The sequence below is a fragment of the Mobula birostris genome, chromosome 13 (assembly GCF_030028105.1).
Source record: "Mobula birostris isolate sMobBir1 chromosome 13, sMobBir1.hap1, whole genome shotgun sequence".
NCBI classification, from domain to species: domain Eukaryota; kingdom Metazoa; phylum Chordata; class Chondrichthyes; order Myliobatiformes; family Myliobatidae; genus Mobula; species Mobula birostris.
Window position 1 is genome coordinate 45,329,958 of NC_092382.1, and position 12,591 is coordinate 45,342,548.

Here is a 12,591-nt window from a genome sequence, read left to right on the forward strand (position 1 = left end):
ACAACGTCTTTTATTGTGATATATATCATTAGCTATTACTGTGACTTTCTTGATTCAAATAACGCGAAATGACAAAAACAAGCGACAGAAAAAAATGATCCTGTCTCCCCCCTCAATAAATTGTAACCTATTTCACCTGCCGAGGTAATGTCCCGCCCTCAGTGACAGTAGGGAATGTGCTCCGCTGAATGGGACAAAATAAATGTGTTTGAAGTTGATTGTTCAGAATGATTGTCTATGTTAGAAACAACACTGATCAGAAAATATCCCATTTTAGCAGCTGACGTCAGATGTCTTGGAAAGTACATTGGTAACGTTCGCATTATCTTTTGTTTACAAGTTAATACCTGTAACATCCCTTGGGGATATGAATTCATGGCACGGTGCCAGAGTGAGAAGAAAACTTTAATGTCAGTGTTTGTGTAGCTGGTTGTCCCTCATGCGGCTGATGTCATTACCACACTAATTGCCTCAGTGGAATTACTCTGAATTGCATATAACTCTGTAAAACCTGCCACCAGTCCGTATAAGCGTTTGGAAGGTTCCGTGCATCTGAACGCTGCCTCAGACGGAATATGGGATATCCAGCGATTTACTACATCGCGGGCATTTTCTATCCTGCAATTGTAGCGATCGGTATCCCTGGTAAGATACTGGAGCTGATCACTCTGTGTACGGTGCCGTCGACATCTTGATTTTGTTCCGCTGCACTGTTTCTACTTTCCCTGAGCACAGATGCTACCTTCGTCTGAAATGTGTTTCCAGAATTGAGGATTCAAGCACTTGATAGATTCGTTATTCAGAATCGATATTGTTTCTATGTGATGCTTTGTATTTCTTTTGTCAACGACGTTGGTGCCGATATTGCCATAATGCATTGTTTCATTTTGTTCGGCTTTCTGAACCGACAGTGGTCGTATTTCCAGTTCAGAGGCTTTTTCATCTGACCGGTCAGTCGAATATCAACACTCAGGTCTGTTCTCCCCTAAAACGGTAAATTATAACTTATGCATTAAGTCTCATGATTTCAGCTATTTCACCTCAAATAATGGAAATGGTGTTGTTTATGGAGCGATCGAACTTCACCGGTACGTGAGTGGTGGAAATCAGACGCCCGTTTCTAATCTTTCGGAAGGTCGCCAACCCACTGCTAATTCTGTCCATTATTGTCCAGCCGGAGTGCACGGACCGAGTCCGCACAAATTGAATTTCTGCTTTTCACTTCCAAAAAAAGCATTCCCTGCGTATCTTTGGAAAAATGGTAGCCATTCAGTTATTTGCAGCTAACGGTAATTCTGTGTTGATTTTTATTCTCTCCAAATTTCTTCTAGTTAATTTAACGGCGATTGTGATCCTATCTCGGGGAAAATGCGGACTTTCCAAATGCATCACCCGTTACCTGGTTGGAATGGCAACAGCGGATCTGATGGTGGTTATAGTTTTCGCTTTAGTGGAACAGACCAACAATATCTACATTTATTCCAGATCCCTGCTCATCACTCCTGTGTGCGCAGTGACAATTGTATTATTTGTTGTGATGAGGGACTGTTCTGTTTGGTTTACGGTCAGTTTTACCTTCGATCGTTTCATCGCAATATGTTGTCGAAAGCTCGAAAAACGATACTGCACTGAGAGAACAGCAACGGTGGTCATGCTGGCCGTGGTGTTAGTGAGTTGCGGAAGAAGCGTCCCGTTTTATTTTACAGTTGAACCTTACGCCATCATTGACAACGTGCCGTGGCGTTGCGTTCTCACAAATGAATACGCTACTTCACCCGTGTGGAAAGGAATCGAATTACTAGATAGCATTTTAACACCCTTCCTACCAATCGGCTTAATTCTTATCTTCAATGGATTAACGGTAAGACATATAATTGCGGCAAATAGAGTCCGCAGAGGGCTTCGGACGAGCAGCGATAAACAGAAAGATACCGAGGTGGAAAACCGCAGAAAATCGATTACTTTATTGTTTGCAATTTCAGCTAATTTCATATTATTCTGGATGCCCTATGCAGCTCATTCCCTGAAATGGCAAAGGGAAAATTACTATTACTTGGACAGATATTTGAGTTCTCCGGTATACATACTGCAGCAATTTGGGTACATGTTGCAATCTCTCAGTGTGTGCACCAATACTTGTATCTATACACTGACCCAGAGGAAATTCAGACGAGAGCTGAAGGGGGGAATGAAGTATGTGTTTACGTTAAATGGCCGTCTGTGTAGATAACGCCCACTCCAATTGCAATTCAGAGGAGTTTTAAAATAAAACAGTTCAAAAAATCAGTAGACTTGAGAAATATGTCATAAATTCAAACAATCATGTGCCTGGTTATCCTGAAATGAATTAATTCCAGAATATCGTAGAGACTTGACAATCATCCAGGAAACGGCACCGCAGCATAAAAGCCAGGACCAACAGGCTCCGGGACAGCGTCACCCACCAGGCCATCAGAGTGATTAACTCACGCTGATTTGAGTGTTTTTCGATCTTGCATTGACAGTTCTATTTATTCTAAATTATTATAAATTACCTGGATTGCACATTGCACATTTAGACGGAGACGTAACCTAAAGATTTGTATTCCTCGTTTATGTGAAGGATATAAGAAATAAAGTCCATTCAATCGCAAGGGGAGGAATGACATCCGGACTTACCGGGGTTCAGATGTTTCAAAATGTTCATAGTCCGGTGAAAGAGAGTAAAGGGAGAGCCTTTTAAACACAGGGCGAGTGTGATGGCATCACAGCTGCGGAAAGAGAGGGAACTGTGGTGGGATTGTATGTTAATAGATAGTGAGTGGAACTCAGAAGTGAGAAGGGAAGAAACACTCGTTTGAGAGTATTATGTACAGAGCTCCCATTACAAAAACGAAAACAACACACAGAGACAGTGACAGATCGGGAGACGGATTTTGCACAGGTGCTTATATTAACACGGCTGTTGTCACAGGCAACTTAAATTTCACTGATATTCATCGGCAATTCCTCTGTTTAAAAGGTTTAGGTGTGACAGAATTTCTCAGTTGTGTACAGGCAGAAGAATTGGTACAAGTAGCGGGCAGGTGGACTAGTGAACAGTCGATCCTGTGCTAGGATCACCAGAAAGTGAAATGGATCAGGTAACTGATCTCTCCGCGTGTCAGCAGTTCAGATGGATAGAGCACAGCGATTCGACATACCTTACACTGGGATAGCAGCAGACAATATGGAATGCACTTAATTGATACTATTGGGTAGGAACGTTGGAGCCGATTTTGGGAAGCGATTTGTACCTTCAAATGCACAAGAGAAATATGGAGATCGTTAATGCAGCATTGATTGGGATTCAGTATTAGCTTCTTTCATTGAGGTGGGGATCGGATGGCTCCGTAAAGTAACCCTGGTTGATAAGAGATATGGAACACGTCTTCAAGAAAAAGAAATAAATATACTTAAGGTTTTGGAAGAAAGGATCAGACAGTGCTATGGAAAGTCACAATGTAGCCAGGAGGGATTTAACAATGGACTTAGAAAAATTAAAAGGAGGTATGAGAAGGCATGAGAGAGCCGCATTAAGATAGGTGAAAAACAGGAGGATGACGAGAGAGAGTGGGAGAGATCAGAGATAAAAGAGGAAACTTGTTTGTAGTCCAAGGAGGCAGTGACACTTTGATACTTTGCTTCGGGATTCACCAGTCAGTGAGACCTTGATGAATGTGGATACAGCGAAAAAATGCAGGTGAGCTGAGGCATGCAGACACTTAGAATTACGACCTAGAAGCTGGGAATACATGAATATAAACCATTTCCCGGTGCTGGAAGCTATGTAATCCAGGTAATTATAGAAAGCGAGCGAAGATGTTGCAGCGCTTTTGGACATGACATTTACATCATCACTGTCCACAGAAGTAGTACGGGAGGATGGGAGAATGGCAAATGTTACTTCTTTGTGCAGAAAATGTAATAGGGATAGTCTTGGATAGGACCCTGGTCAGACCCTACTTAGAGTACTGTGCTTAGTTCTGGTCACCTGACTACAGGAAGGATGTGGAGCGATTTAACATCTTAAAGTAGTTTTGAAATTTTGCAGGACACGGTATTTGCTCCTGATGTTTGTCTGGATGGGAACATTTGAGATGTCCGCTCCGGTGAAAACACAACGCATCCTCCGCTCTGCGACAATAGCTTCGAACCGCTAATTCTCCCGTTGCGCCGTCTATGTCATCCACGAACCTACTTATGTTTAAATCCGTTCATGTTTTCCTGGAAATTATATACCATTTTTATTATTTTTTCTTTCTTTACTTTACCATTGTCAGGTTTGAAATACAATGTGCTACTGCTGGAAAAGCGGATGTTCATGTACTTACACCCTGGATGCCCACGACAGTAAACCTGAACACGAACTGAAAAGTTCAGTTTCAAGTTCATCCCAAACACTGGAGCCCAAACGATGTTTCTGCCCAGGATTGAACTGGGGACCTTTCGCGTGTGAAGCGAACGTGATAACCATTACACCACAGAAACTGTGCAAAGCTCTCAATACTCTGCGCTATTGAGCAATGACCCGAGGCACCCCCTCCCCACCCTGCTCTGCAATACAGCAGTAAGAGCAAGTCATTGCCCACCGTTCCTCTTCGCTTTCAGTGACAATTATTACATTTATGTGACATATACAGTTACATGCATTAACAATTCCCTGTGGGGTGCTGGTCAGGGGGTGACATGTAACAGGTAACTGAACTATGTTGCTTATATACAGCAAGAATTCAAACAGCAAACACGAGGAAATCTGTAGATGTTGGAATTTCGAGCAACACACATAAAAGTTGCTGGTGAACGCAGCAAGCCAGGAAACATCTCTAGGAAGAGGTACAGTCGATGTTTCGGGCCGAGACCCTTCGTCAGGGCTAACTGAAAGAAGAGCTAGTAAGAAATTTGAAAATGGGCGGGGGAGGGGGAGATCCAAAAAGATAGGAGAAGACAGGAGGGGGAGGGATGGAGCCAAGAGCTGGACAGGGGATTGGTAAAGGGATATGAGAGGGTCATGGGACAGGAGGCCCAGGGAGAAAGGAAAGGGGAAGGGTGAAGCCCATGGGCGAAGGGTATAGTGAGAGGGACAGAGGGAGAAAAAGGAGAGGGAGAAAAAGAATACACACACACACACACACACGTGTGTGTGTATGTGTGTGTGTGTGTGTGTGTGTGTGTATTTTTCTCTCTCTCCTTTTTCTCCCTCGCTCTCCTGTCTTCTCCTATCATTTTGGATCTCCCCCTTCCCCTACCACGAGGTTGCGCTCCAGCTCACGGACTAAATTCAACGGCGCCTTTAAGATTTCTCACCCTGTCTCTCTCGTCCGTTCTCATCACCTCAGATTACAAGTTAATTGAAAGTAACTGAACAACGTGCCGATACACTTATAGACAACAGGACGCGTTACAAGCCGGAGTTACTTGTGAGATAATACCAGTTGTAGAATAATGAATCACGGCCAATCGTCACACCGAATCCACACTAACACCAGACACACCATCACACTGATATTTCACTGATGATCATGTTCCAATCTGACCCGTCGGATCGCAACCAGACAAAGACATGAAAGGCCAGTTATACGACCGATTGTGAAGGAAATTTATATTGGGAACAACAACCTTCAGGCAAGTAGATCAAATCAAGGTCGCAGTGGAGGGATCGCATTGCAGCTAGAGGGATCTGACCATTGGAAATGGAAGATCAGCACGTCAGTAGAATCGGGGGAGGTGTCCTCTCTTTAGCAGAGGCTTGGTGAACACGGGACATGTGAGAATTATTTTATAATTCTGTCCTGAAATAGTGGAGCTTCATGTTGAGAGAGAGGGATAGAGATATCAGCATCTCGATACCATTTCTGGCCATTGAGGCCACGATTAATATCTCTTTTGTTCGCGTAGGCCTGAAACAATTCGCCGTTGTAAGTAAACATTGAGCTTAATCGACAGCACAGCGAACCAAGGTGAGGTGCAATTACAGTGTTTCTGAGGCATGGCTTCAGGAAAGGTCGGGTTCGTTGTTTCACTGCTTGGTTAATTGAATTGAGAAGACAGGAATGTGTTGGGCTTGTGATGTCCTGATTCAACAAAGAAACCGCCTGTTCAGGCACGTTCAACAAAGGGAAGTGAGGCTACGCGTGTTGAGCGAGAGAAGCATACAGGGAGAATGTTTGCAGCCCCGCGGGCACATGCCTTTTAGTGAATAAGGTCAAATGTGCATCGCTTCGAAGTTAAATGCAAGTAATAAACAGGGTGCTCAGTTTGAAAAACGCCCAGTGACCTGGGCGTTGCAAGCATTAAAATCACAAGTGCTCTAGGTGAGGCTCGAACTCACAGCCTCGGCATTTCTCCGCCGTGTACTGCCATATAAGTACCGCGCGCTAACCGATTGCGCCACTAGAGCCCAGCGCTGCAAACACTTGGTTGTAAATATCTGGAAAGGAAAACTGGAAGAAATTCCAATATCATGGAGCAAACAGCACAGAAATATACGTGAAAAGGCCGTTCGGCCCACAGTGTATTGCCGTGACATCTAAACAGCAAATCAAAGATACTCAAACTCTAATCTCTCCTTCCTACCATGTCCATATCCCTCGATCTTCCTGACATCCATGTGGCTATCGAGTCATCAAAAGTGCGTATCAAATACCGCCTATAAATTTGCTGATGATGCAAACATTGTAGGTAGAATCTCAGATGGAGAAGAGAGGGCCTACGGGACTGAGATATGCCAACTAGCGGAGTGGTGTCGCAGCAACAACCTGGCACTGAACATCAACAAGACGAAAGAGGTGAGTGCGGACTTCAGGAAGGGTAAGACGGAGGAACACATTCCAATCCTCATAGAGGGATCAGAAGCGGAGACAGTGAGCAGTTTCAAGTTCCTGGGCGTCAAGATCTCTGAGGACTTATCCTGGTCACCACAGATCGATGCAGTTATAAAGAAGGCAAGAAAACGTCTATATTTCATCAGGAGTTTGAAGAGATTTGTTATGTCAACCAATGCACTGAAAAGCTTCTATAGATGTACATTGGGAAGCATTCTGACAGGCTGCATCGCTGTCTGGTATGGGGGGGGGTGGAATACTGCACACAACCGAAAGAAGCTGCAGAGGTTTGTAAAATTTGTTCCTCTCCATCGTGGATACTAGCCTACGAAGTACCCAGGACATCTTCCAGGAGCAGTGCCTCAGAAAGCGTCCACTATTAAGGACCTCCAGTACCCAGGACATGCCCTTTTCCCACTGTTACCATCAGACAGGAGGCACAGAAGCGTGAAGGTACACACTCAGCGATTCAGAAACAGGTTCTTCCGCTCCGCCATCCGATTCTTAAATGGACATTGAACCCATAAACACTACCTCTATTTTCAAATATATATTATTTCTGCTTTTTTACACAATTTTTAATCTATTCGATATACGTATACTATCATTGATTTACTTATTTATTATTATTTATTTTCTTCTTCGATGTTATGTATTACTCTGAACTGCTGCTGCTAAGCTACAAAATTTCACGACACATGCCGGCGATAATAAACCCGATTCTTTTTCTGAATTCTGATTCTGATCTCTTTAAAGCCTCTAATGTTTTTGTTTCTACCACCGTACCGGGCAGTGCACTCCAGGCATCCACCACTCTGATCAAAAAAGCTTGACCTTGACATCTCCCCAGAATCTACCTCCTCCCATCCTCAATGCATGGCATCTGGTATTAGTTACTTCAACCCTGGGAAACCGACGCACCCTGTCTACTCTAACTCTTCACCTCATAATCTTCTAAACCTCTACTAGATCTCCTCTCAGTTCCCGGTGCTCCAGAGAAAACAAACCATGTTAATCCAACCTTCCATAAACACACACACATACCCTTTAAACCCGGCAGCATCCAGGTAAACCTCCTCTTCAACCTCTTCAAAACCTGAACTTCCTTCCTACAGTAGGGTGACGAGAATTGTATGGAATACTCCAGAAATAGCCTAATCAGAGTTTTATAAATTTGCAACATAACCCCTTCACTTTTGAACTTAAGGCTTCGACTAATAAGAGCAAGTTTCATCTTATAAAAGCAAGGTTGATCGATGAACCTCCTTATCGATTTTCGCTTTCAGCTCAAGCGGGTATAACTTCAGGTTAAATGAACATTTATTATCAAATTTTACAAATCTTCTTCTAATTCGGTTGGAAGTGAAACCACGAGGGAAACAAAAGGCGGCAGGATCATCAACGCACATATCCCCCACCGCAGACGGAGATTAAATTCCTGATATCAGTGGATTCAGCATTAATCGGGAACTCGGGATCAACCGCGTAGACAAGTATTCCGTAGATTGAGCAGCCAAACTCAGTGTGTTTATTGTTACAATGTTTCTCGTTGTGAACAATGAAAGTGCAGTAGCCTCGGCCGGCAAATGTCCAATTAAATCGTCGCGTCATTGCATTACGTCAGAATGGAACAAAGAACGTCAACACATTACGCGACATCCTCTGAAACCTACACTTCCACTAAACCTGTGTCCATCGTGTTAGATGCAGCTGATATGGACACATGGTTACCATAGTGAACACAAGTACCTCGCCAATACTTTTTAAGCTTCTGTATGAAGCATCTCATCTTCCCCCGCTTCAAGGAGGGAATGAAGGATCCCCCACTGATATCTGAAATGTTCCATGTTCCTGGTAAAACCCCTCTGCATCGGTTCCATTGCATTCACAGCAGGTAAGATAAGATCTCTAATCAGGCAAATATTATATACGCAATTTTGTGTGTGTTTCTTGGATTTACATCATCTGTAGATTTTCTCTTGTTTGTGAAGAACTATATATTCTTATGTCTTCACCTTTCTGGTCAGTGAAGGCAGATATTCGGAATGTGTTCAGCAGCAAGTTATCGACCGGCGTCTGAAAACGTTGCTTGTGTTTGAACATCTGTTTTCTTGTCCTTCTCTACAACACGAGAACGCCGTCACTCTTTGTGAATCTCCCAGCCCTTGTCATCCATGGACGGTATTTATCTGTGCCTGCCCTTCTCCGACCAGCAGACAAACTGATCAATTTCATTGCATATCTGACGACCCGTTGACTTTTGACTGCAACCAGCATCAAGACATAGTGAAAGGCTCTTTTTATGTGCCGTTCAGTTCAGACCATTCAACACATCGAGTTAACACATCAGGAAAAATAAATAGGATATATATTGTTCTGTTGTATTTACAGCGAAAGGACGGCTAAGATTACCAAATAAGTAAATACGAATATCTACCTCACTGTTAGCAACGCTACCAATTTCGAGCATCTGAAAAGCCCATTTCATTGTTGGTACAAATGCGATGAATGCAGATGCTCTGTCGGTTTAAGTATTTGCACCAATTTCAGAGATATGTGTGCAGTGACTGAATTGCTTTGCTTCATAGTGGTGTGAATTTGATGACAGGCGGTTTACTATACGAGGGACTGCATCAATACGCAGCGCATACAAAATTCTGGAGGACCTCCGAAGGTCAGGCAGCAATAGAAATGAATAAACGCTCGACATTTCGGGTCACGGCTTTCAACAGGACTGGAAAGGAAAGGGGAAGATGCCCAAATACGAAGTTTGCGGGAGGAGAGGAGAACAAACTAGAAGGTGTTAGATGGCGCCAGGTGGATGGAATAGAGGAGCGAAATAAATGGCCTGGGATGATAAGCGGAAAATGCCAATAGGAAAGTGTCCAATAGGAGAGATGTCACAATGGCGGGGGCATTGGGAGCAAGGGTGGACCCAAATGCTAGACACATCTTGTGAGGTTACTTAAATTGAGTTTATTGTTTGATACAAGGAAAGCAAGGCAGAAGCAGGAATAGCGAACTGGACAAGGACTCAGGACTATGACTAGGCTCGGACTAAGGGTCTGGGCTTGGACTCGGAATCGGATCCCAGAACTAGAGGAGACATGAAGAGGCTAGGGTATGGACTCCGAGCCAGAGACTGGGCAAGGACCCAGCACCTGGGTCTTGCCTCGGGCTCGGAGCCCAGAACCAGGCAAGGTCGTGACATGGGCTAGGGAGAGGAGGAACATGGGAACACAGAGCCTCGGTCTCGGGAGAGCAGGTAATGGAACCATGGACACATACACAGAACACAGTCGGGACCCCTCCTTGGGTACAGGACATAGGGCCGGGACTCATGACCCCCCGCGGGGCAACGGCAAGACGGCCTGACTTACCCCACGGAGGCGAGGACAAGACAAAACAGGACATGATCCCCCGCGGGACAACGGCACGACGGCCTAACTTACCCACGGAGGTGAGGACAAGACACGACAAGACATGACCCCCCCACCGGGCAACAGCAAGACGGCCCGACTTACCCACAGAGGTGAGGACAAGACAAGACCAACACGAAAGAACACCAAGCAGTACCTATTTAGCTCCAGCGATAGAACTAGACCGAGGTGCCGGCGAGGGCTGCAGTCGAAGACTAGAGGCGAGAGGGGCAGAGAAGGGATTCGGACGGGGAGGAGGATAGGACAGGAACCACAGGCCGCCAGGGAAGGGACTTGACTCGAAACTTGGATGCCGCCAGGAACAGGACTTGACTTCGTACTTGAATGCCCCCAGAGCCAGGACATGACTTGGAGCCTCCGGGTAGAGGGAGCTCTCGACTCGGCCCGGGAACAGTAGACAGCGGTTCTTGATTCCCTCTGGCTGGTTAACTGACGGACCCACCTCGGTGAGGAATCTTTGCAGGCTCGCTTTGGCGAGGTAACTTGACAGGAGTGCTCCGGTGAGGAAAGTCGAATTACCGGCACTCGCTTCGGGCGGAGATTAGACTTGCTTCGGCCAAATGACATTGGCACGCCGTACCTTTAGTGACTTTGCACACTCTCCCGCGCCGAACAGCTGAAAGCCGGAGACTATGAACTACCGGTTCAGCCAAGAGTAAATTGCCTCTAATCACCAAGGCCGACGGAGACGGGAAAATATGGAACCAAAGGGAAACAGGCAGTCAACGGTCCGGATCGAAACATAAACGGAGTAAATGAAAAGAGACCCCGATCTGGACCATGACAAGGTGTGGTCTCACCAGGGCCCTGTACAGCTGCAGAAGGACCTCTTTGCTTTTATACTCAATTCCCCTTGTTATGAAATCCATCATACCATTAGCTTTCTTCACTGCCTGCTGTACTTGCATGCTTGCTTTCAGTGACTGATCCACAAGAACACCTAGATCTCGTTGTGCTTCCCCTTTTCCTAACTTGACTCCATTTAAATAATAATCTGCCTTCCCGCTCTTACCACCAAAGTGGATAACCTCACATTTATCCACATTAAACTGCATCTGCTATGCATCTACCCACTCACCCAGCCTGTCCAATTCACCCTGCATTCTCATAACATCCTCCACACATTTCACACTGCCAGCCAGTTTTGTGTCATCGGGAAATTTGCTAATGTTACTTTTAATTCCCTCATCTAAATCATTAATATATATTGTAAACAGCTGCGGTCCCAGCACTGAACCCTGCGGTACGCCACTGGTCACCGCCTGCCATTCCGATAGGGACCCGTTAATCTCTACTCTTTTCAGTCAGCCAGCTAATTTACAATCCATGTCAGTACTCTGCCCCCAATACCATGTTCCCTAATTTTGCCTACTAATCTCGTACGTGGGACTTTATCAAAGGCTTTCCGAAAGTCCAGATGCACTACATCAACTGGCTCTCCCTTGTTCATTTTCATAGTTACATCCTCAAAAAATTCCAGAAGATTAGTCAAGCACGATTTCCCCTTCGTAAATCCATGCTAACTCGGGCCAATCCTGTTACTGCTATCCAGCTGTTTCGTAATTTCATATTTTATAATTGACTCCAGCATCTTTCCCACAACCGACGTCAGGCTAACCAGTCTATAATTCCCTGTTTCTCTCTTCCTCCCTTCTCGAAGAGAGGGACAACATTTGCCACCCTCCAATCCACAGGAACTGATCCTAAATCTATAGAACATTGGAAAATGATTACCAATGCGTCCACGATTTCTAAAGCCACCTCCTTCAGTACCCTGGGATTCAGACCATCAGATCCCGGGGACCTATCAGCCTTCAGACCCAACAGCCTATCCAACACCGTTTCCTGCCTAATATAAATTTCCTTCAATTCATCCATTATCCTAGGTCTTTTGGCCACTATTACATCTGGGAGATTGTTTGAGTCTTCCCTAGTGAAGACAGATCCAAAGTATCTGTTCAACTCCTCTGCCATTTCCTTGTTCCCCAAAATAATTTCAGCCGCTTCTGTCTTCAAGGGCCCAATTTTGGTCTTAACTATTTTTTTTTCCTTTTCATATACCTGAAGAAGCTTTTACTATCCTCCTTTATATTCTTGGCTAGTTTACCTTCGTACCCCATTTTTTTTCTCCACGTATTGCCTTTATAGTTACCTCCTGTTGCTGTTTAAAAATTTCCCAATCCTCCGGCTTCCTACTAGTTTTTGCTATGTTATACTTCTTCTCTTTTATTTTTACTCTGTCCATTCTTTCCCTTGTCAGCCACGGCCTCCCCTTACTCCCATTAGGATCTTTCCTCCTCATTGGAATG

The 12,591-nt window shown here is 44.8% G+C and overlaps 2 non-coding genes across 2 annotated transcripts; both read right to left on the reverse strand.

The window, feature by feature from the left end:
• Nucleotides 1–4,436: 4,436 nt before the first annotated feature.
• trnav-cac (transfer RNA valine (anticodon CAC)) lies at nt 4,437–4,509 on the reverse strand. The gene has a single exon. It is a non-coding gene; the product is annotated as a tRNA-Val (tRNA).
• Nucleotides 4,510–6,324: 1,815 nt separating this feature from the next.
• trnai-uau (transfer RNA isoleucine (anticodon UAU)) lies at nt 6,325–6,418 on the reverse strand. Its single transcript has 2 exons — nt 6,381–6,418; nt 6,325–6,360 (listed from the first exon to the last, which is right to left on the reverse strand). It is a non-coding gene; the product is annotated as a tRNA-Ile (tRNA).
• Between the last annotated feature and the right edge of the window lie 6,173 nt (nt 6,419–12,591).